General features: G+C 41.4%; 2 long non-coding RNA genes across 3 annotated transcripts; one reads left to right on the forward strand and one right to left on the reverse strand.

The window, feature by feature from the left end:
- Positions 1 to 150: 150 nt before the first annotated feature.
- On the reverse strand, positions 151 to 20,188 carry LOC144321761 (uncharacterized). Of its 2 annotated transcripts, none has more exons than XR_013387286.1 (2): positions 20,054 to 20,188; positions 151 to 1,556 (listed from the first exon to the last, which is right to left on the reverse strand). It is a non-coding gene; the product is annotated as an uncharacterized LOC144321761 (long non-coding RNA). The 2 variants fall into 2 exon arrangements; XR_013387287.1 differs by lacking the exon at positions 20,054 to 20,188 and adding an exon at positions 11,629 to 12,142.
- On the forward strand, positions 12,246 to 19,678 carry LOC144321760 (uncharacterized). Its single transcript, XR_013387285.1, has 3 exons — positions 12,246 to 12,497; positions 14,403 to 14,552; positions 19,412 to 19,678. It is a non-coding gene; the product is annotated as an uncharacterized LOC144321760 (long non-coding RNA).
- Positions 20,189 to 20,235: the final 47 nt, after the last annotated feature.

The raw sequence follows: 20,235 nt of genomic DNA on the forward strand, positions 1-20,235 counted from the left end.
TATATGAGCTAAAGGTTACTTCATTTTACAGTGAGAAACCTGAGGCTCAGAGAAGCAGGCAGAAAGTTCTTGATGTATTTTAAGGACTTGTCATAAAGCTTGTAATAAATGTTTGTCAGACAACCTACAATGTGACATAGGAGACAGTGGTGGTAGCTCTCACTTTAATGGCATTTCATTGTTTTCAAGACACTCTTCTATTCCTTACCCAGATCATCCAGTGATACATGCAGGGAAGATGATAGTTTTCCCATCTTTCAGATGAGAACATGGGCCCAAGGAGATTAAATTACTTATCCAAGGCCACATAGCTGGAGAGTAGCATAGCTAACTCTAACTTAGACCCCAACACCCAACACTACATCCAAAGTTATCTGCAGGGGCCCCACTGCCTGATGCTGACACCGTTACCCAGATCCATAGAAGCAAACTGCTCTTTATCTTTCCTGGCCCATAAATTTGCAAAGAGATCGATGCTAGGGTGCTAATGCTCTACCCGGCTATCCTGTTATGACCACAATGGCAGCAGCCTTTGCTACTCTTAGCATAAGATGGATTCTTCCCGCAAATGGCCAACAAGTTTGGGCCAAGTTATAAACATTATTTACATCAACTTTAGACAGCAGCTGAGTCTGTGGTCAGGGTGCCAGGGAATATATGAGAAAATCCCTGTAGCATGTGGAAGGAAATAAAGACCACCTTGACTGATGGTTGGCTTGATCTATCTGAAGAGGATTAAGTCTGAATGCGACAGAAACGGCTGGGGAACCAAAGCGAAGACAACTCGATGAGGTATGGCCTTCAAAGTTTAAACTTCTAATCTCCAAGGACCAGAGTGACTTTGTAAGGAATTCAAGAAGAACGCAATTCACTCAACATATAATAGGATCCTGAAATCCTAAGAATGTTTTCTTGAAGCCAGAAAAAGGAAAAAAGCGTCCTGGTGCCCACCGTGGGGTGACAGGTGTCAGGCAGACTGTGCCGTGCTACTTTGATAACTCAGTGCTGCAAGGGTATTACAGGCCTGGTGACATTTGCAGGTGTTGACACCTACCCAAACTCATCCTCTAACCGGAGAGCTTAATAGATAGAGGCGAGCAACTAAACATATCCATGCATTCACCCCAAACAGCAGACTGGCAAAGTCAAGTCGAGAAATAAATGGAGTTTCATCTCTGGAGTTTAACCTTAAATCCCAGCACTGGATTCTTGAGGTGATTCTCTTACATCCCTCCTCCCGCCCCCACTCACTGTTTCTCTTCCTTTGGGGGTTCATCTTTTGATAATAAGCTCTACTTGCATTTGCAAAATATGAAAAAGTGAACTTCCAGATGGACTTCTCAAAGTGCAATCCAAACATGAAGGAAACAAGAAATCCAAAAGTCAAAGGCGAGTGGGAGGTTTTCTTCTCCCCCAAATCTCTGGGGAGTCCAATTCATTCAACATGCTCGCATTCTGGTTTCATTTCCATTTTCTATAATAGGAGATGAAGATGTAATATGTCAATGTTGATGTATCAGAGAGATGATGAATTCCAGGCTAAAACACAGCGACATCTGCTTGGAAACGAGATGGAAGAAATTAAGATGCTTACCATGATTATTTTCCTCCCGAGCAAATTTATAGTATCTCTGGTCTCAAGGGCAGAAATTCCAGACAGATTAGCTTTTCATCTCCTAGGTAACTCTCTGAACTGCATAGCTATAGAAATTCATTGCTTTAACACTGGGTGTCCTTATTAGGGAAATATCTTAAATTCTGTGCCAACAAAGAAACTCATTGACTACTAAGCAATAGTCATGAAAATATTTATGACCTGGATTACAAACAGGTGCTCCAAATAGAACAAAAGCTGGGGTTATTCACCACTTGGACTAACTGGGGGGAAAAATTATTTACACCTAGTACAGTACATTTTATGCTTTCAGTAAATATTTTTTCTGGGTTACGTGCCCTCATTTCTAGGAATGGTAAATTTACTCAAGTACCAGAGGGAACTGGCAAATGTGAATAGAGCCATACGAATAATAGGTGCTAGAGCTATAGAACTGCCTATATTATAGTCATTCATAAATCATTCAAAAACAGGTATCCAGTTCCTCCTACGTGCACTACGTGCCTGGTTTTGGCAGTGGAGATGCAAAAATAAATACAACATGACCCCTGCCTACTTCAAAATTTGCTTTATTTATTCTTTAGAAATGTCTTTGGAAACTGTGCAGATATAAGCACGTCCATTTCACAGATGTGGAAGCTGAGGCTAGATGAGGTCACACTCCAGGAAGTGACAAAGTACAGAATGGCACCCCAATTTTCTTTTTTTCAAGCCCAGTGTCCTGCCTACACCCTCATATACAGGCATGATTGAGATGAGACCCAAAGAGGGATTTGGGTGACCCAAGGGCAACCACTTACGTTGTCTGAGGACATCAAAGCTGGCTTTTGACCCATTACTCACATCCCAATGCATTTCATTTGTATTTTCCATCCAGATGTTTCACACCATGTAGACCCAGCTGTGGTCTCAATCAGGACCAAGCGATACTTTGCATGAATGCCTGGGATACTCACTGAAAAACTCTTCTCTTCTAAATGTGTTTTGAAATGATCCAATGTAGGGAAGGGGTAGCGGCTTTTTTGAAGCAGCTTCTCTCAGAACTTTAGCACTGGAGTTGTAAAATGTTCCCAAAAATATTGCTTGGCGTGAAAACCTCTTTCAATGCAAATGAGCCATTGATAAAAAGGAATTTGTTAAGAGAGACAGGAGTTCGGGTGAAGCTCATTAGCCATTTGGTTGCCAAGGAAGCGAAACTGCCAGAAAAGCCCCAGTTGGATGGGGGAGGAATGCTTAGGGGGTTGGGAGGCGTACCCCAAGCACGTGGGGTCATTTGCAGTCAATAAGATACAAGGAGGACATTTTTAATACCGATCTTAGGTACTATTGCTTTGATTTTTTAGATACTAGCAGAATTAATATGTGACTAAAATAGCCATGAGAAAATGGGGAAGCGCACCATAAAATGAAAATGATTTTCGTTCAGAAAACCTGGATTTGCGGATTCCCTCACCTGCTCATTATACGACCTTGGGCAAGTCCCTGAACTGCTCTGAACTTCCCTTCGCCGTCTCCAAAAGGAAGAGAATCATTCCTACTTCACAGGATAAATATGGCAGATTTGACAGTGCTTATTAAATTGTAAAACAGTGTATGAATCCAAGTTTCCCTTTTCTATTTACACAAAAATTCAGATCCAAATACAGGGATGAACGTCTCTCTGTGCTCAAATATTATTCATCACTAATTCAGCCTAACTTTTAGCGGCCCCAGCCTCTGTCATTCAGAGCGCCTTCTGTGGGCACCCCCACCCTCACCCCTGAGGCTTGGGGTCCGTGACCTCAGACCTGAGAGCGTTGCTGCGTCCCTGACTTGGGAAAGCAGGCCTTCTACGGGTCTTCCAAGCACTCTTACATGCAAAAGGCCACACAGCAACTGATCCAGATGCCTGACCGCTATCTCAAGCTTGACCCTTGACCTCCTCGGCCAGTTCCGCACCACTTCCTCTCATTTCAGTAAATAGCAACTCCGTTCACCCCATAGCTCAGATCAAAAGAGTTAGGGTCAACTTTGGCTCTTCTATTCCATCTGTTCTCTATCAATATCCAATCCAGCCCCCAGTACTGTCAATTTGCCTTTAAAGGGTATCATGCACACCACCACACCTTACCTCCTCCACCACTGTCACCCCACTCCTACCCCAAACATTTCATGTCTGGAATACTGTCAAAGAGTCTTCATTCTTCCTGCTTTTGCTACCCTTACCCTTTTATCATCTGTTCTTGCTATAGCAACCAGCGTGGCCCTTTAAAGATATGTTAGGCCAATCACAAAGACCTCCGGTAGTGTTCTGTCTCATTCAAAATCAAGGTCAACATCTCTACCATGACCCACACCGTGCCATCTGAGCTTCAACTTCATTCCCTTCCAGCTCCCCACTTGACTCCAGTCACTCTAGTGCTCCAACCCACTACTTACACTCTGGCCTGGAGAAATTTGTGCTTGTCATTCCCCTTGCTTGGATCATTTTCACCCCAGATATTTACAAGCTACATTTTTTCACTTTATCCAAGATTCTGCACAAATATTGCTTCTTTACAGAGGCCTTTCCGGGTCTCCTCCACTGCTTATTTTTCTTCTTAGCACTGATTTACATCATATTTTATATTATATTATATGATATGATATTCTCGTTTATTTTCTATCTCCTCGCTGAAACATAAGCCCAGTAATACAATACAAGGGCACACACTGGTCTTTTTCATTTATCACCATATCTGCAGCATTAGATTACACTGGTACATTGTAGATGCTTTAAGAGGCTGTGTGACGCATCCTTGGGCCCATCAGGTGCCTATAGTGTTCAAAGTTCCCAGCCGCCTTGGACATGGCCAGGATTGAGGTGCCTGGGCCTGCAGCACAGATGGAGCCTGAAAAGAACCTCTCTGGGATGACAAAGGGGCCCTGAACTCAGAGGTACATTCCCCAAGCCCTGCTCTCTTGGATTTGATTTCACCAAGGAGTTCCTTAATTGAGTATGATTTCCTTAATTGGCATAAGCCCAAGAAGGCGGGCCTTGCCCTAAGTAATGACCAGACCAAGGAGAAACTTCGACTTCTGTCTCTCATTTTGTTGGTGTATTTTTAATCTATAATGTATTGAAAGCCTCCTCCATCTATCATTTATTGAGGGCTACTCCATGCTAGGCCTTGTGTTAAACAATGTGCATGCGTTGTGTCATTCATATTATTTAAGAAATGAGATCTTAGGGACGCCTGGGTGGCTTAGTGGTTGAGCATCCACCTTTGGCTCAGGGAGTGATTCTGGAGTTCTGGGATCGAGTCCCACATCGGGCTCCCTGCATGGAGCCTGCTTCTCCTTCTGCCTGTGTCTGCCTCTCTGTGTGTCTCTCATGAATAAATAAATAAAATCTTAAAAAAAAAAAAAAAGAAATGAGATCTTATCCCTATTTCACAGGTGATTAAACTGAAGCTCACAGGGGTTCAGTAACTTGTCCAGCATTACATGGACGGAAAACAAACACTGAGACGTGAACCGAAAGGGTTCAGAACACACCACCAAAACAGATTATTTTGGCATATTGGTTATTTGGAGCTGAAGGCACTTGGGAAATAGTAGATGTGGGAGGGGCTCTCTGACTTCCTCTGACTTCCTCCTTCCACCCAGAAACAGGTTATAAAATTTCCCATGGGAAAGGTGACCTCCTTGCCCCAGGAAGACAACATTCTGACCACCAGGGCAGCTGACACCAAAATGGATCATACAAACCAACCTACTAAAATGATCTGCATTCTTCCCACAGTCCCCCTACATATCACCTAGTCACTATCCCATAGCTTAATACCCTAGAAGCATAAACCCCTTTTCCTCTGTCTTGTCATTTTTCTACACATTGATCATTCTTCCTTAAAAAAGGTCTGAAGCATTTCTTAGGGTCTTCATTTTTCTTAGGACCTATTGGTGGCTCCTGTGTACATGTAAAAATATTAAATAAAATGTCTATGCTTTTCTCCTAGTGATCTGGCTCATGTCAGTCTGATTCTCAGGTCCAGCCACAGAACCTAAGGAGGTAATGGAAAAGTGTTTTCTCTTCTATAGAGCCATCCTCTAAACAACAATACCTCCCCACCACATTGTCACTGAATAGAATGTCCCTGTGGAGTCCCCCAGAGATAGGTGACCTGAACTTCTGAGTTACTTCCTGCAGTGTGAAGGGGTATCTCTAGAGCTGATCAGCAGAGACATTGAACCTGGATCACAAGGACCATTCCAGGGAGCTCTAGTGGCTGCTGCCTCCGGCCCCCAGGAGGCTAGGAAAGGGGCAGCCTCTTCTCAGGCCCTGAATGGGTCTCCCAAAGGAAGACTCTGGCCCACTAGGCCAGCCTGAGTTGGGATCATGGGACTCACCCACAGAAAAGGTGAACTTTAACTTGTTTAATGATTGTGAAACTCTTTGGGTTTCAGTTCCTAGGGACTGCCTCTTTCTTCTAATTCTCTTGAACTCTCTGGTCACCAGAAAGATGTCTTTCAAGGGCCCTGTCCTGGGACTGAAGACACCATCCTGACCCTTGAGGCCTACCAGGTCCTCTGAGGTTGGCAGAGGAGATGGGCCCATGTTTGTCTACACGTCTAAGGAAGACACCTTCAGGCAGGCATCACTAAGCTTTGATAAAGGCATTTGTCTCCTGTCTTGTGAGAGGCTGGGTGCTGTCCCTTGTGTAGCTGGCAAATCCCAGCGCATCCTGAAGTGAACTGTCATTACCAAAGATGAAATAAGTGAAAATCCTCAGCAAGACATTCAGATCTCATACAAGTGTCAGTTCTTATGATCCCCCAGACTCTCTCACTGTGCTCTGCACAGGAACTACCAATAACCAAAGTTATTCTCTCCAGAGCATGCTGAGAGAGAAAGCTATTTTGTTGAAGATTGTGTCTTTGACATTCACGCTCCAACAAGGATCGTCTCTTCTGGGCCTAATTTGACTTCTTTATGTGCCAAGAGGAAACTTTCCTTCTGAAGGGCAGGCATACAGATATCTGAAGAGGCCTTTAGAAGGCACTTTATAATTTCCTTGAATTTCCTAGAATGTTTGGAGAATAATGCGTATTGATTAACTGTCTCTTTCAAAATACTTAAAGTTCTCCTATCCTTTCCTTTTTTTTTTTTTTTTAAAGGGAATTAACGGTGAAGAAAAAGAAAAAAGAGAGAATATACCTATTTACTCACTCACGTTTTCTAACTGCAAAGAGTGTGGCCTAAAATCCTATGAAATGGAATGGAGTCTACACAGGTGCAGTGGAAACCCAGCAGCTTATTCCTGATGAATGTGGAATCTAGGCTGTGGGAATAAGAGAGATGGCAAAGACTCCTGGAGACCATGTCTGGATCTGGCTCTGACACTAGGCTGGCCAGCATGACGGCACAGAGACACGGAGAGTGTAGGGTTATCAGAGCCACATGACCTTCTGCTATCCTGTACAAATCTCAGTTTTCCCATCTGCAAAATAGGAACACAAATATCTACTTCACCTAACTTGCAGAGTTGTTCTGATGATCACACATGAAAAATAGGTGAGAGAGGTTTATATCTCATGTAACATCTTACTGTGAATGTCCAATTTTTATAAGTTGTATGAGAGGCGGGTGACTTGCCTTAAGCCCTAGAGAAGGGCTCTTTTATGGCTCCCTTCCTCCTCTCCAAGCTCCTCTCGGGCCTCCAAGCTCTCAGGCAGGGGAAGGGACATACCCCAAATCACACACAGAGACAGAGGCAGAGCCAGGACTGATGTCCTTTCCACCCAACTGTCTTGTGCTGCATCCCTTCTATGTCTTCTTGAGTCAATTTCCACATGCCTAAATGGCTCCTTCAACCCCTATGGAAACCATTCCCCACCTTTACCACACACAATACTGAGACAAGAAGGTCCCAGATCAAGTGTCTGTTAAATATGACCTTAGTTGCATGTACCGTCGTTAGAGGCCCAAAAATATTTTTGCACAGGCCAACCTGACCCATAATAATTCTCTAATTTTCACTCATTATTTTAATGAGAGACCTTATCAACATCTCCTCTTATTCTCCCCCTGAAAAAATAAATACATTTTTCCCCTATAGAAGTTTAGGTTCACTATTACATGATCATTGCATGCCCGGGGAGAGAAGAGCTCAAAGCTAAAGTGTGTGGAGCTGAGGTAGAGGCAGGGAAATGGGGGTTGTGAAGCAAGAAGAGCAAATGCTGCGACTGCACTTTCTCTAGCAGTATAGGCTAAGCTTTTAGCCTGTGGGATCTGAATTCCTTCTTAAGACAGTCTTAGTAAGGTGGTAGATTCTGTTAAATAATGTCTCCCCAAAACTCTTGTCCACCTGTAATCTCAGAATGTGGCCTTATTTGGAAATTGGATCTCTGTAGATGTGATTAGTTAAGATGAGATGCTACTGGATTGAGGAGGGCCCTGATCCAATGACTGGTGTCCTTGTAAGAAGAGAAAGCCGGGACGAAGACATGCAGAGAGGACACCTATCACCAAGCAAGCAGAGACCAGAGTGATGCATCTATGAGCCAAGGAACACAAGAGTTGCCAGCAAACACCAGAAACTAGGAAAAGGCAAGAAAAGACTCCTCTTTAAGCCTTGGGAGAGAATCTGGGTCTGCTGACATCTTGATCTTGGATTTCTAGCCTCTAGAAGTGTGAGACAATAAATTGCTGTTGTTTTAAGCCATCTAGTTTGTGGTACTTTGTTACAGCAGCTCCAGAAAACAAATATACAGGAGATATTAAAATTCCCACAGCCTATATAGAATTAGAAAGTATTTCAAATCCAGCATCTTTGATCTTGATAAGAACCCCCAGGATGGGTAGGGAATCCTGTGATTAGCCTCCATTTCATGGGTGGGGCCACTGGGGCAAGAGAGATCAAGCAAAATGCCAATGCCACATGAAAGCAAGCTTTGGAGTTGAGATTCAAATCTATATCCATCTTAAGTCAGGTCCAGAGGGATGCTCCCAAAGATACACAACACCCTTCCCATTGCTCCCACCCTTTACCCCCTCGTATGGACAAAGGGGAAAAGTCAGATCTCTTTGTCACCATAATCACTTCCACCAGGCCTGTTTCTGGGTGTCAAGTCAACCCTTCTCAGAGCAGACTTCGGACTCTGGCTTGTGGGTCCAGCAGAGAATCCAAAAACTCATGGATCCTTGAGTCTTGATTTAATAAGACAAAACTGAGCTACATTTGAAATGGTAGTAGACGGTAAGCTTGTTGTTTGGCCTTGAAGGTGAAAACATTTCAACTAATGTGGCTTTTCCTAGTCATTAATTCTCTTGAGGAGAAATTTACTAAGAGTCTTCTCCCTTAAAGGGTTATGAAAATTAGACACTATTAAAATGGAGATGTTAAAATGAAATCAAGCAATTGTTTTAGATGGTAAGATTTTAGTTAATTGACTGAGAGCATTGAATGTCAAGCTCAAGAGTTCTAACTACTCCAGAAGCTATAGGAAACATCATCAGAGGGCTGTGAGTGAGGAGTGATGTGCTCTCTAGAAGCTAACTTGGGAGCCATGAGAAGGGTGGATTAAGACAAGAGACTGGGAGACTATTTGAGGAAGTTGTGGTAAGAGTACAAAAGAGAGAACCGAGGGTGGGGCTGGAGCAGGAGGGTTGGAGTGAGGGGCAGGTCAAAGACGCATGACTGATGTACAATGGCATTTATTCCTGACTGGTGGTGGGAAATTGAAAAAAAGATAAAGCCTGGATTGCCAATGAAGAAAGGAGGGCATGGCAAAGGAAGGCAGGAAGAGGAGTTGGGTCTGGGCACCACTGAAGCTGATGTGCCCATGGGAACCCTGGCCAGTTACCTGAATTTTGGTCTGCTCATATCTGAACTTTATTTTAGTAACAGAAATATAAACTTCTATCTGGCTTAAGTCATTGTTATTTGGGGTTTATCTGTCCCTTGCAATCAAACATGAGCCTAACAAATACCAATACTGGGGCTTTGCTTTCCCCCATGACCACAGTCTCCTTTGAAGAGGTAACTGCTTTACCCCCCAAAATATTGCCTAGTTTTGAAAGACGATTCTTCTCCCTCCCAAAGTCTTCATGCTCAATCTGTCTCCAAAGATTATAGTTTCACCTTTATTTTTTAAAAAAAGATTTTACTTATTTATTCATAAGAGACACACACAGAGAGAGAGGCAAAGACACAGGCAGAGGGAGAAGCAGGCTCCATGCAAGGAGCCTGACGTGGGATTCGATCCTGGGTCTCCAGGATCACACCCTGGGCTGAAGGCAGCGCTAAACCGCTGCGCCACCCGGGCTGCCCCAGTTTCTCCTTTAAAGATAAATTTTAGGCTCACCTTTCCAGTGTAGTGTCCTGGAGGATGCTCCTGTCTAGGTGATTGCCCACCTGGATGAACATCTCTCCTTTCCACCCCACCAGTGCAGACACTGCTGACGGCCAGCCACAAACTGCCCTTCAACCTCTTCTTCCCCAACAATTCTGAACCTTTCAAGATCCTCTCAAATCTGGCTTCATCTGATATGACAGCCTTTCCCACCTTTTTCCAACATGAACTTTAGTTCAAATCAAACCAGTCTTCTTTTCCAAAACATTGTGTCCATTCCCAGATCCACAGTTCACTTATTCTTTCTACATGGAATTTTTTCTCACTTGGCTACAGTGTATTTGGCAATCTCATCTTTCAAAGCCTTGAGCAAATTAGTAAGTCACCAGACAGGAGCATGTGTGACCTGAACCAGGACACAAATCCAGCAAGGCTGTAAGCATAGTTGTAAGCAAACTCCCAGCCAGAAACCATAAGCAACTTGAAAGCAGAGATGCTATCCAATATCTCCTCAACACCCATCCTCTCCCCATAATTCTGAGAAAAGTGATCAATACTGAATCTGGAGAGATTCTCTCAATGAAGAAAGAAAAATGATGCGAAATTAAAGTGAAATCATTTAAAGATTCACAGACAAATAACTAAAACTATGTGATAAAATTTACTCATACACACAAATATAATTGGATTTGAAATTTATAATCTACAATGTCATACTCATTAGGATGGTTACTGTCAAAAACCAGAAAACAACAAGTGTTGGTGAGGATGGGGGGAAGTTGGAACCCCTGTGCACTGGTGGGAATATAAAATGGTGCAGCTGCTGTGGAAAACAGCATGGCAGTTCCCCAAAAAATTAAAAATAGAATTATAACAGGATCTAGCAGTTTCATTTCTGGGTATGTACTCCACATAATGGAAAGCAGGGTTTTGGGCAGATATTCATACACCTATGTTCATAGTAGTATTAGTCACGGTAGCCAAAAGTGGGAAGCGTCCACCAATGAATGAATGGATAAACAAAACATGAAATATACACACAATGGTGCCTTAATAAGTCTCAAAAAGGAAATAAATTCTTACAGATACTATGACATGGATGAACCCTGAAGACATTATGCTAAGTTAAAAAGACAAATCCTGTAAGATTCCAGTTATATCAGGTACATAGAATAAGCAAATTCATAGAGCCAGAAAACAGAATGGTAGAAGGTGGTTCTGAGGTCTGTGGAGAGGGGGAAAACAAGGAGTTATTGTTTAATGGTTTCAGAGCTTCTACTGGGAAGATGAAGAGAGCTCTAGGGATTGGCTGCACAACAGTGTGAATGTGCTTAACGCTACCGAACAACATACTTCAGAAATAGTTAAGATGGTAAATTTTATGTTATATGGATTTTGCCATGATTAGAAATAATTTTTTAAAATTAGAATCTACATGATTTGGTGTTTGATTCTGGCAACATATTTAAATAACTTAGGCAATTCTTAAATCAAAACATTGATTCCTCCCTCTCCCTAGAAATAGTTATCTAATTAGTTTGAAGTAGAATATTAAATGATTCTAATGTACAACCAGGGGAATTACTGGTAGAGGAATTCAGGAAAAATGCCAGTGACCTCACATATACTTTTTAGATATAGACTCTTAGAAGAAATGTGTGAGAGGAAGAAGAAAGAGCTCAGACATCAGTTTTAGATACCTGAGGGTTCCCTCTGACTGCTTCCAAATTTTGAGACGTTGGACAACTTATGGCAAAGTCTTCAGTGCCCAACCTGATGCCTGGTACACAGCAAGCTATCCATATATATTAGAAATAACACATCTCCCTGGCAGCATAATGACTCTATTGCCATATTGTTCTGAGAATTAGCTACCAGACACAATAGAGGTAAAGTTGCAAATATTGCTTGCACACAGTAGGCATGCAATAAGCGATAGATATTGTCACTAGTGTTCCAGAAGGATCTTCAGAGGGCATCTCTAGTCTTCTCATTTAGCAGATGAGTACACTCAGGACCAGTTAAGAGGAAGGATTCTTTACTCAGTGCTCATATTATTATATAATGGCCTTCTACTTTCTTAACTTCTGTTTGTTAAGTGCTTTCATGTAAATGTCTATAATAAGACTTCCAAAAATCAGTGCTGCTCTTCAAATCATCATTTACAACAGGAATTGGGATGTGTTCAGACAAGCCTGCAGGTGCCTTGCTTAGCAATGTTATATAGCAGAATGTAGCTCTTTATGACACCCTGTGGAACATCAAACCCAAGACAATGACCTTGAGACTCTGAGGCCAGAGAGAGGAGCACAGACCATGGTGGGGCCTGAGGGTACCATCCTGCAGTTGCCATTTTCCCAGATTCCCAGGTGGCTCTTCTGCACACTAAAGTGGAGAAGCACTGTCATTCTAGAAACCACCTGGAAGTTCATTCATTCAGCATTCAACATTTTCCTGAGCAGTACTCCTTGTGGGCCCTGTCCATGGCACCATCAAGTCCAAGAAGATATCGTTCTATCCCCCAGGAGCTCAAAATCTTCTAAAGGATAGACAAACAGCAGATGATACAGTACGGTGTGATCATTTATTCATTCATTTCACTTAATCATTCAACAAATAACTATCAAGAGCCCACCATGTTCCAGGCATAGATTCACATACAGAAAGGCCACATTGCATAGTGGTTATACCATGGACAGGGCACCTGTGCTGCCAGGGTTTGCATCCTTGCTACTCTGCTCACTACCAGAGTGACACTGGGGAAGTGACCTAACCTCCATATGCCTCAGTTTCTTCATCTATAAAATGGGGAAAATAATGGCACCTCCCTCACAGGGTGATTATGACAATTCTATGAGTTACTATACCTAAAGCCTAGATAAAGCACCTGGTAAGTCCTGAATATATTTCCATAGGAATGAATGTAAGCTTCATGAAAGCCAGGATTTTTGTTTATTTTATCCCTAATACCTACAACAGTATCGGCCACATAGCGGGCAATCACTATTTGTTGAATGGATAAATGAATTTCTGTGGGAGATTGCCAGCAACATGGCAGACTGGACTGGAATTAGCTGTTTCCTCTTCACTTTCAACACATATGTGTTGGGTACTATATAAATAGACATTTTAAAAACACATATCTGGCCTCAAAGATAAATTCCCAGGTACTAAAAAATCAAAGAAAGAAATCACAGATAGAAATTTAAACAGAAGCTGGCAAATTAGAAGTTTCAAAAATGGCCAACTCTTTTAATGATGGTATTGGTGATGGGAATGGGGATGATGGGGATGATGTAGATGATGGCTGAATGAAGATCAAGAAGAATTAATGGGCACTTGTAATTGAAATACAGGGCACTCTTCCTAGAACAACTCTTTGGGAAGTCATCCCCTCCCCTACTTTTGCCTGTGATACCCACATATTTACCCCACAGATTGCAATCTCCATGAAGGTGGAGCTATCTAGCTCATCTCTTTATTTCAGCTGTTTCGGTTCATCATGTGATCACTGCACCTCATAAACTGAACTAGGTGTAGAAATTTCCCTGGGGCACTTTCTTCTGGTTCTGGAGCAGCCACACACAGACATAGACTCACATGCCAGTGAGTAGGAGAAAACCAACACGTCAACAATGTCAAACTCCCACCAAGTGTTTCACTTCACTGCTCACCATAGCCACTAAGGTTGCCCACCCTACTTATCACTTCTAAGGAAAGAATTCAAACTTTCATGAGTCTGCAAGAAAGAGATTAATGTTGAGACTCTTTACAACCTGCTACACCCTGCTCTAGCTCTAACTGCTTGGGTACCAATCTATAAGGGATGAGAAGACATTATTGGAATAAATAGGAATATGGTGTTGCTAACTCAGATTTCCACACAGCATCTTTAGACAACTACCAAAATATAAATTGGACCTGCTGAAACTGACATAGCACATTGGAATAGAAATTTTAAAAATATTCTTAGCTGGCATGAAGCAATGCAAGGTGAGTATTTTAGTTCTTTGCATATGCAAAGTGTACAGTGCAAATCCTGGATATACCACCAACTCTGAGACTAGCCAGCTCATATTCTAAAACCAAATAGTACATAGTGTAGGGCTGCTCATTGGGAATAGAGATTCATTTTATTATTTAAATTTTAAACCTTTTAATATACATATCCCCCAAAGCTATCTGATTCTGAAAAATCAAAATTCCTCAATAATTCTAAGTAAAGTGTTAATATATTACATAAATGTAATCTTTTATTTTTAACATAAAGGAAGAGGCACACCATTTTTCTTACTAGAAAATCAGTTTTCTCTTGAATCTACTAAAATATTGAGCAGATATTTAGAGATTCTTCTTTTCACAGGTGCCATGTATCTCTAGCCCTGGAAAACACCCAGCTATTACCTGCCTCTGGTCCCCCAAACACACATACCCATGCTCTGGTCCAGTCTCTGAAAGCCAACTTTGTTTCCAGGGGAAAGGTTACTACTGGGAGGCCCCAGTTGCCCTTCTCATCGGCAGAGGCAGCACAGCACACTGACTGAGGCCCCAGGGTCCGGCTACTCCAGTTGGCCTCCTCCTTGTACAATGACAGTGTGACTGCTCAACCACCATCTGACTGTGGGTAAGTCACTCAAGTTCTCAGAGCCCATCGCTTTGCCTGTACCGCAGTCATAATGCCTTCCTCATCCTGCAGGTGGGAGCTAAAATGAGCGAGCACGTGGGAAGCATGTAGAACAGTGCTTGGCACATAGTAAGTGCCCGGTAAGCATGAGCTATTACTGTTGTTGTCACCGTGCCCTCTCTAACCCTAGATGACTCTTTAATTCGCCTCTACTCTGGCTCAAGTTTGTGTAACCTCACTCCCAAATTTCTACTATGCTTTGGTGCTGGGGCTTTAGAAATGCAGTAGTAGGGGCACCTGGGTGGCTCAGACGGTTGAGTGTCTGCCTTCGGTTTGGGTTACAATCCCAGGGTTTTGGGATTGAGCCCCACATTGGGCTCCCCACTCAATGAGGGGCCTGCTTCTCCCTTTCCATCTCCCTCTGCCTCTGCTCACCCTGCTTGTGCCCTCTCTGTGTCAAATAAATAAATAAAATCTTAAAAAAAAAAAAAAGAAAGAAATGTAGTAGTAGACATTGGGGAAGCTTTCATGAGGGCAATGGCATTAAAGGTGGACATTAAAAATCTCTTCCTCTCTATTTGAGCGCTTATCAGAAAATTAGAAAAGGAGGAAATTGAGGAATTACAAAATCTCCTTAGAATTCTTAAATTTATTATTTTTTTTAAAAATAGGTTCCACACCCAACATGGAGCTTAAACTCATGACCCCGAGATTAAGAGTCACATGCTCGACTAACTGAGCCAGCGCAGTGTCCCTCCTTAAAGTTCTTTATAGGCCAGTCAGAGCCCTTTCAACTATATGTTGAACATATATATGTTCTATATGTTCTCAGACAGGTACCCTTAGCTCTTTCTCTCTTTCCCCCTGTATGTCATATCTTCCCAACCCTGTTATTATGTCTTTTATCCTTCAGAGCTTTTTCTTTAACTTAATTTTTTTTCTAAATTTTCTGAGCCCAAAGGAATGCCATGTGCCAGCTGCAGTAACACCAGGGCTTAGCAGAGCAGAGTAACACATCCAAATTTTCCTTGAGCTTTCTCTATTCCTAAGAATAAGATTAACTTTGAAGAAGACACACAAGACTTTAGTAAGGCAAAAATAACATGAAATGGCTTATTGGAGCCAAATTGCTTTTCACTTGTGCCATTTCTGTCCGTGTCACACACACCTTTTAATTAATACTAAAAGAAGAGTAATGGAATCATTGTTGGGAGAACAGACTGAAATTGATAGGGCTGCTGTAGGTTATGAATGTCGTTCCCTGCATAAGGGCAACCGGCTGAGGGGTTAGTGGGGCCTGAAATCCAGCCTCTGACTCAGAAAGCTGTGCTTCCTAGGACAGCGTGGGATTTACTCAGAAGAGACATCTTTCTCTATTTCACACAAAGACACCATATGGGCTATTGATGGTTACATACAGGGGGCTTAAATAACTAAGCGAATATATTGAGGATAATGGGACCCAGATTTCTTGTCGCCAAAGGAGTTTCAAACGTGGAAAGGGTGTTAGGCTGAAATGGGAGGTGTCAGTGTGAACTCATGGTTTTTTAATATAGGCAGATATAATTTACATGGGTATGTGGAGTGTGTACGTGGGTAATATTTCCTAGCTCTTTCTACACAGAGGGCCTAGGATCCATGATACACCTATAGCAATGATCATACCTTGTAACACGGACCTTGGTTTATAAAATACCTTTCTCCTTTAAAAGGAACCAGAACCCATTAGAAAGATGGAGGATTCCAGGGTTGGGACAATGAAAGTATAACACGAGCCAGAAACACCTTGTGGTTCTAAAAAGTACAAAAGTAGCAAATTTTCAGAACATGTCAAAATTACATAAGGTCAGCTTGAAACGACTCCCTCCTTCCACCTGTCTCTGGTCTCCCAAACACCCCCATACTCTCATACTTGCCCAAATCAGGGAAAGTCTGAGCATCAAAATAAGTAATGACAGTCATAGATTATAAGTCATTAAATAAAATTATAGTTCTATAAACCCATACTGACACAAATAAGTGAATTTTAAAAATGGGATAGAAAGAAAAGCAACCTTAAAATAGAATAGCAACCAATAAATATAGAATAAATACTAACATTTGGTAGCCATCACAAGAATAATTGATTCGGGCAAAGTCATCAATGAATGCTAAAATTAGTGGGTGAAAGTTTGATCGGGAACAGGATATTTACATCCCAATGTATCATCCCCAAAATTACTGATTAGCAAATACAAAATATTTATTTATTGCTAAGTACAAAATAGTTAATTGATCTTAGAGTGGATAGCCTAGCAAGATACCATTTTTACCGAATGACAAAACTTAACAGTAATGGGACAAATGAACATTATGTACCACCTGATCTGATTCACTAGAAAGGGTTTACCTGATAAGCATACATAAACTGAATCCAATCTTTAGGAAACCCAAGTTTCAAACCAAGTGGAGAGATGTTCTACAAAGTTACAGGATTAAACTCTTCAAGAATATCCATGTTGTGGAAGGTAAGGAAAAAGCAAAGAACTCATCCAGACTAAAGTGGCACAATGACTAAATGCAACACATGACCCTGGATTGTATCCCGGATCTGTAAAAGGCACTATTAGGACAATTAAAACATTTCTAATGGGGTATATATATATTGATGTTTGTTTTGCAGGTATGTAGGAGAGTTTTGTTTGTTAGGAAATACACACTGAAATATTAAAGAGTATTGAGGCATCTTATCTACAACTCACTTTCAAATGGCTCAATAAAAAGTATATATCAATAGAAAGAGAGGTAAATGTGAGAGAGGTAAATTCACAGGGTTGTGAATATTTGTGTTTTGTTTTGTTTTGTTTTGTTTTGTTTCTAAAAAGTGAAGACAAAGGGAAAAGATTTTTAGGTCAAAAAGACCCTAAGAGAATTAATCCCAAATAAGCCTGCCCTGAAAGATAAGGAAAGGAAGGTCCGCTGACAGAAGGAAAATAGTTCCTCCAAAACACTGAAATACAAAAAAGAGTGAAGAACAATGGAAAAGTAAAAAATGTGGGTAAATGTACATGAATAGTAAGTATAACAATGATGCTATATTGTGTGGTCTAAAAGATGTATAGAATAACACAAAATACGGGGAGTGGGGTTAAGTAGAATTTACATTTTAAGGCCCTAGCACTGTTAATGAAGTGATAAAAGTACTAATTTATATTAGATTGTAATAAGCCCAGTTTGCATGTTCTAATCGTGAGGCTAGCCATTAAAGACATAGAAAAAAGAAATATGTAATTATAAATGGAGAGGGGAAATGGAATAGTAACAATAAAAGAACTTTATTAACCCAAAAGAAGAGAAGAAAGAAGCAATAAAGCAAACATAAAACAGGTGGAACAAGTAGAAAAAAGTTAAATTATAGGTATATTAAAATACATATGAATATATCACTTACATAAATATAAATATGAGATACTCCCGTTAAAAGGCAAAGATTGTCAAGCTGAATACAAACAAAATAAAAGACCTAGTCAGAAGTGCTTATGAGTCTTAAATATAGGGACAGGAAAAGATTGAAAGTAAAAGGATAGAAAAGATATATGTACAAACACTAACCAAAAGAAAGTTGATATAGCCCCATAAATGTCAAAATAAATTTTAAGATAAAAACCATCACTAGAAAGAGAGAATCTTTTGATAGTGATAAAAGGTTCAATTCACTAGGAAGATAACACAATCTCTAAATTTGTGTTCATCATAGATAAAGCGAAATAGTGAAAAGCACATCGTTAAACATTAACATACTTCTCATAATAGCAAGTGGAATAAGGAGGGAAAAAATCAGCAATAACAAAGAAGACTTAAATAATGCAATTAATGAATTTAACCTAATTGACATTTATAGAACACCGCAGGTAAAGATGCAAGGCATGTTCTTTTTTTTTTTTTTTCTTTTTTTAAAGATTTTATTTATTCATGAGAGACACACACAGAGAGAGGCAAAGACACAGGCAGAGGGAGAGGCAGGCTCCATGCAGGGAGCCCGACGTGCGACTCGATCCAGGGTCTCCAGGATCACACCCTGGGCTGAAGGCAGCGCTAAACCCCTAAGCCACCGGGGCTGCCCAAGGCATGCTCTTTTTAAGTGCACAAGGAATAGTTCCTAAAATTGACATATGCTAGACCATAACATGAGCCTTAACAAATTTCAAAGAATTGAAATCATTTGAGGTATGTTTTTTGACCACAGTGGAATTAAGTTAGGTATCAGTCACAAAAAGATGACTCAAATATTCCCATGTTTAGAATAAACAGAATCACTCACAATACCCTCTAAAAGAGATCTGGCTCGGCACAGCAGCTCTGGCCACCTTCCCTGACGCTGCCATGCCCGTTGGCTGTCCTACAGGCAGGTGTGGTCCTGCCTCATTGCCTGGCCCTTTGAATGGTGGGCCTCCTCACGCTGTAGCTCTTGGGGCTGGTCCTGCCTTCACATCCCAGAAGCATCCTGCGGACCCTCTCCTTCTCTCTACCCCACATAGTAATCTGGCCACCAGTCTGTCTCCTGCTTCAGCCTTCAGAAAACCTATATTTCAGCCACCTGAGAATAGTCACCCATGCTCATGCCCTCATGCACCATGTTCTCTGACATACGCTCCTCCTGCTGCCTTACATGTTTCATCTTCTCTCCCGCACAAAACCCCCCTTCACCTGTCTCCTCTGCCTGTGGAACTCCTACTCATCTGTCAAGGTCCTGCTCAAATTTCATCTTCTTTCTTCCTGAGCCCCAGTCAGAATTAAATATGGTCTTGATGGTTATATATCTACTCTAATGCCAATCATATTTGACTCTGGCAGAGGTATATGTCTATCTCTCCCTACAGAACAAGAGCTCCAGGAAGACGCGGACCTTGTCCTGTTCAGATTTATATACCTAAAGACTAGCTCCGTCAATGAGAAGCAGGAACTGTGCCATCACTGAATGAATGAAGCCAGCAGGCATCAATAAATTGTCTTTTAATAAATGAATAAATGTTTTAGAGGTAGTTCCTCCTTACACACCTGAACACCAATACCTGCCATCTCTGCCATCATCAATGTAAGGGTGTGTGCTGATTCACTGATGCATTTACTGAATCCCTAATATCGTGGCTAGCTAGAGGCGGGGCATACAGAGGTAAAAAAAACAAAAAAAAAAAAAAACAAAAAACCACGGACCCTGTCTTCACGGAGCTCAGATTCTCCTAGAGTTAACTGTAAACCCATTTAAAGGTACATTGATATGCATATACGCTTAGGATTAATGCATTTCAAAGAAACATATTACTTTCTTAAAACAATATGAAGTTTACATGTTTTTGATAAATGTTATTTAGACCAGTGCGGCTGGTAACACTGGAGAAATTTGGAAATGGTTCCATCACCAACGATTTCATTCTCTGGGTGACTTTGGTTGACACCAAGATCATCAGGCAAAGCTCTGAAATAATACTTATTGAAAGCTGAAAATGTGAATGAGTCTCCACCTGCAAGAAATGATGAATCCTTTTCCAAAAACAGAGATAATTGTTAGCAATTTCAGAAGGTGAACTAGTAAAAGATTCATTCTCATATCGTTCTCATCTGTCTGATAGAGATGGAAGGTTTACATGGGCTTGACTAGTCCCCATGGCAACAGCCTTTCTCCCGGGTTACCATAGGAATTGTG

This window comes from Canis aureus, chromosome 10 (genome assembly GCF_053574225.1).
Source record: "Canis aureus isolate CA01 chromosome 10, VMU_Caureus_v.1.0, whole genome shotgun sequence".
NCBI lineage: Eukaryota > Metazoa > Chordata > Mammalia > Carnivora > Canidae > Canis > Canis aureus.